This window comes from Neopelma chrysocephalum, unplaced genomic scaffold, assembly GCF_003984885.1.
Source record: "Neopelma chrysocephalum unplaced genomic scaffold, ASM398488v2 Primary Assembly neopelma1_96954, whole genome shotgun sequence".
Lineage (NCBI taxonomy): Eukaryota > Metazoa > Chordata > Aves > Passeriformes > Pipridae > Neopelma > Neopelma chrysocephalum.
The window spans coordinates 1-4,679 of record NW_020925597.1 but is presented as its reverse complement, the minus strand read 5'-3'; the positions used below and the strand labels follow the sequence as shown (position 1 = coordinate 4,679).

At 53.3% G+C, this 4,679-nt stretch overlaps 1 long non-coding RNA gene across 1 annotated transcript; it reads left to right on the top strand.

Annotated features, from left to right (window-relative positions):
* The first annotated feature begins 1,124 nt into the window (after positions 1–1,124).
* On the top strand, positions 1,125–4,555 carry LOC113960964. The gene is made up of 2 exons (XR_003532161.1): positions 1,125–1,307; positions 4,232–4,555. It is a non-coding gene; the product is annotated as an uncharacterized LOC113960964 (long non-coding RNA).
* Positions 4,556–4,679: the final 124 nt, after the last annotated feature.

The window sequence follows — 4,679 nt, the reverse complement described above, 5'->3', positions numbered from 1 at the left end:
TGTGGTTCCAGGGCCAGCTGGGTGGTGTGTTCTGCCCCAGAACCTGCTCAATGCATTCCAGGAGTTCCTCAGGGAAAGGTCCTTCTTAAATGTCCTCTTTTTGCTTTATTTTCATGTGTGCCTGATGTCCAGCTGCTGCGGTTGTTGTAGAGCTGGTCATAGGGACCATAATGAAGATGTGGAACCAAACAGGTGAGTGAGCTGATCCCATTCCTGGTGCCTGTGCACATCCCTGGGAACCTCTGGGATGTGAGGTGTTATCCCTGAGAGAAGCAAAGCCAGTCAAGGTCTCTCCCCCGAGCACGTTACCTGCAGAGCCCCTTCAGCACACAGCAGGAGGCCTTTGGGGTGAGGTGAGTTTGGTCAGAGGGACGTCCCTCTTTGACCAGAGACATGTCCTGCTCTAGCAGAGGGTATCCCTCACAATTGATAAGGATTGAAAGACATAACACAGCACTTCTAGGATTTCCTTTCCTTCCCTTGACCACTAAAGGAGGAATCTCCTCCTGGGCTTTCCTCCAGGGCCAAAAGGGAGAAGCCTTTCCGTGCAGGTGAGGGCCAGGACTTGCCCACACTACCTGGAAACTAAACCCTGCCAAACAAAAAGAAGAGACAAAGGCCTGTTGTGCACGAGGGCCCAGCACAGTGAGGTCAAATAGTCCCATCTGTCCATAAATTTCCACTTCCAAGGCCCTCCAGAAGTGCTTTGTTGTATTTCCCACCCCCATGCAGGTGTCCAGGCCCCCAGGGTGCAGAGCTGCCCCGGCAGTGGCTTTGCCCAGCACAGCCTGGGCTCTGCTGGCTCCCATCCTCCCCAGGTTCTAAGGCAGCTGTTTGTCTGTCCCTGCTCTTTGCAGCTGCCATGGGGGCAGGGCAATGTTCTTCCCTCAAGGAACACTTGGAAATCAGCAGGGCCTGGGCTCTCCCCCGTGGCCAGGCCGTTGGGGAGTGAGGGGGCAGGGGGCTTCCTGTCAATGCTCCTCCCCAGCAGCACAGGAGCTCCAAGCCCATGTTTCTGAGGGCCACAGTGGTGCTGAGACTCCTTTCCAGAGACAAAAGCTGGAAGAGAAAACAGGCTCCATGTGCCACATGGGTGGTCTCTCCCCTTCAAGGGGGCAGTGTCAGTCTCCCACTGACACCTGTCTTTTTTCACAGGAAAGACAGAGGAGGGAAATCCCCCAAAGGCTCAGGGATCCGGGATGGAGGAGACCCTTCAGCAGCTCTGCAAAGAAATGAAAGCTATGCGTGAAGATCTCCAGAAAGTGCAGCAATCCAAATGCTCAGAGGAGCCCTGAACAAGGAACTAGGTGAGCAGGGCCATTCCCAAGCACTTCCATCTCTCTGAACACCAAAGCTGCTCTACAAGCAGACCACCCTGTGAGCTTGTCCTGCACAGCTCCTCAAAGGGGATGGAGAAGGACGGCCCTGACATGGGGAGAGGCCCAGAGAAGCTGCCTTCAGTCCTGGGAATCACCACCACAATCCATCCCGTGACTAAAGGCCGCTTGTCTGGGCCTCTGCACACGGGGAACAAACAGCTTTTGTGATCTGTGACACTGAAACAGCTCCATGCTGAAGTGTTCCCTGCAGGGGGTCAAGGCCCCTCTTCTCTCCCTTGTTTTTGAGGGCAGTGAGGACAGCTCTGACCCGATGTGTGCTAAAGGTGTCCACCTCCCAGTCCTCCCACGCACTCACCTTCCTCATGACAGAGGGTTGTGGTTGTCTCCCATGGCCCACGGATGCTGTCTGCAGACGTGGAGGGGGATGATCCCTACCCCCCATCCTGCCCCCCAGGCCTTTGCCAAGGCCTCAGGAAGGCTCACAGGGCCTGGGCTCTTTCCCCAGCCCTGCTGCAGTCAACCCATCCAACCAATTCAAGGCACCTGGTCAGGAATAAGTGCAGGCACCAGTCCAGGCTCAGGGCTGACCCTCTGGCAAGTAGCTGTGCAGAGAAGGCCCTGGGGGTTCTGGTGGACAGAGAGTTGGCCAAGGGTCAGCAATGGCCAAGAAGGCCCAAGGCTGCCTGGGCTGCCTTAGGAAGAGCTTTGCCAGCAGGCCAAGGGAGGGGTGGCCCTGGTGAGGCACATCTGGAGTGCTGTGTCCAGTGCTGGGTTCCTCAGTACAAGGGAAACATGGAGCTCCTGCAGCGGGTCCAGCTGAGGCTGCAGAGATGAACAGGGGCTGGAGAGGCTGAGGGAGCTGGGCCTGTTTAGTCTGGAGAAGAGAAGTCTGAGAGAGGACGTCATCAGTGGACACAAGTGTTTGAAGGGTCAGGAGGATGGAGCCAGGCTCTTCTGGGTGGTGCTGAGTAATAGGATTGGAGGCAATGGGCAGAAAGGGAAACAAAGCAATTTCCACCTGAACCCAAGGAAGAACTTCATTACTGTGAGGGTGACAGCACTGGGACCAGTTCCTAGAGAGATTGGAATGGTTTCTAGGAGACCTTGCTTGAGCAGGGAGGTTGGACTAGAAGACCTCCAGTGGTCCCTTCCAACCTTACCCAGGTGGTGATTCACTGAGGGTTTCATTACATTTCCTAATTATTTCTGTGGACTTCTTTGGATATGGTCCAAGATCTTCTACAGAGTCTTCTCTCCTGGAGAGGATCTCAAAGACGTGGTCAGGTCATAATTTACTTCTCTTATCGTTCTTTGTTCTGACACACAACCCTCGTTCTCAAAACTAAGACATCTCCTAGTCCATATCAATCACTGACACAGGGAAATAAGGGAGCAGGAGGTGGCACAAGACTATCAGTCACAGATGTGGGATCAAACACTATTGTACTAAAGTTCAAAGAATTTTCCAACCTCTTCCCCCACTGCTGCAGACACTCCTTTTTAAAAGAAAATAGAACTTGTTTGGTAACACTCCCGACCTCCCAGGCACCCCCAGCCCCCTCCCCAGAGTGGCAGCACCAGGAGCAGAAAAGGCCTTGTCTCTGTGTAAGCCCCACCCGGCAATAACGAAAACACCTCTGTTATCATCCCTGTGTTCAGCACAAATCCCAAACAGCCCCACACCAGCCCCTGGGAACAAAAGTAAGTGTGCCCCAGCCCAAACCAGCACACAGGACCCAAACTCCCCTGGAACTTCCTCCTCGGAGTGGTAGAGGAGACAGGGAGGAGTGGGGCCAACCACAAGGGCCTTGCTGCTCTGCCCACCCCGGGCTCTGTGCGAGGGGCACCGTAAGCAGCTGACCTCCCCCCGGCTGAGCATATTGAGCCTGGCTTTTCTATGGGCAACATTTTGCTGCCTGGAGTCCCCTGGTGTCCATCGGGACCTCCTGGAGGGAGGCAGGAGATGGTGATTGAGGAGGAGTGGAGTCTCTGTTGGGTCCCCCTGTTGAGTGTTCAGGGCCCAGAAGTGGACACGTGGATTTGCTGCGGGTCTTGCACAGCCTGGAGCTGCAGGTGCCCGTGTGTGTCCCCGATGGGACAGGAGAGTCCAGGGCTGCAGGAGAGGGTCAGATTTGGTGCAGCTTGTGCACATCCTTGGGCATGACATGGACACAGTTCAGAGCCTGCTGCAAGTGAGTTATTGCAGAACAGATGAACAGAGAGCAAAGGTGGGGTGTGAATCGGGGTACAGACAGTGTTCAAAACAACTGCCATCAAAACCTGACAGCACTGAGGGAGCTTTCATCAGAAATGGCCTTGACTTCTCTACCCCCAGCTCCTGCAGAGATGTTTCTGATACAATGGCTTTGGAGCCCAGCCCCATGTGTTGCTGTATTGCACCTCCTTTATCTCAGCTTGTTCTAATATTTGATCACCCTCATGGCAAAAAGCTACCAAAAACCTTTTTTCACACATTTATTGGGAATTTCTCATGTTGCAGCTTGTGCCTGTTACTTCTTACCTGATGAAGGCACATCTCCAAGAAGATGGAGAGAGAAGTGTAGCAAGGACACTGAGCCCCAAACCAGTCCCCGAGTCTTACAGACATTGTTACCTGGGGAGATGGTGGAGTCTCCATCCTTGGGGATATTCAAAAGCCCCTGGAGGAGGTTCTGGCCACCCAGCTCCAGGTGTCCCATCTGGGTTGGACCAAATGATCTCTGGAGGTCCCTTGCAACCTCTCCTTGTCTGTGTTTCTGTGATTCTGGACAGGGCACGAGACATCTGAAACCACAAGTTTCAGAATCTACAAAGTCAGATGTAGCTGGATCTCTACCCAATTCCTGTGTGTGTTTAATTTTCACTTCCTTTGGCTCTTTAATCTTTTGCAGGTGTGCCGATAGAAAATGCATCAGAAGACGAGGGCACTGATACAGATGCATAGACAACTCCTGAGCTGGTGAAACATTTATCAACAAAATTAAAGTCTGGCACTCATTACATTTCTCTTGAGCTTGGCCCCCACCCCCTGCCCTCCCTGGGCTCGCTGTGTTGGGAAGTGCTCGTGCTGCTGGAAGACTGAGACAATTTTAAGGCTTTTCTCCCTCCTGTGAGCTGGTTCCTGCTGTGCCAGGGCAGATCCATCCACTGCCCGGTTTCAACAAGTGAAGGCAACAGCAGCCAAAGTGCAACTGAATTACCCAGCGAGCTCTACACAAAATCTCTGGGCAGAGTCCTGGGAATCCTGGATTTTAAGTGTTTTAACATTTTGTGTGTGCAAAGAGTCTGGGATGTACAACAATAGGGGAACCATGTCCCCTGGAGAATGAAGTGTTCAGT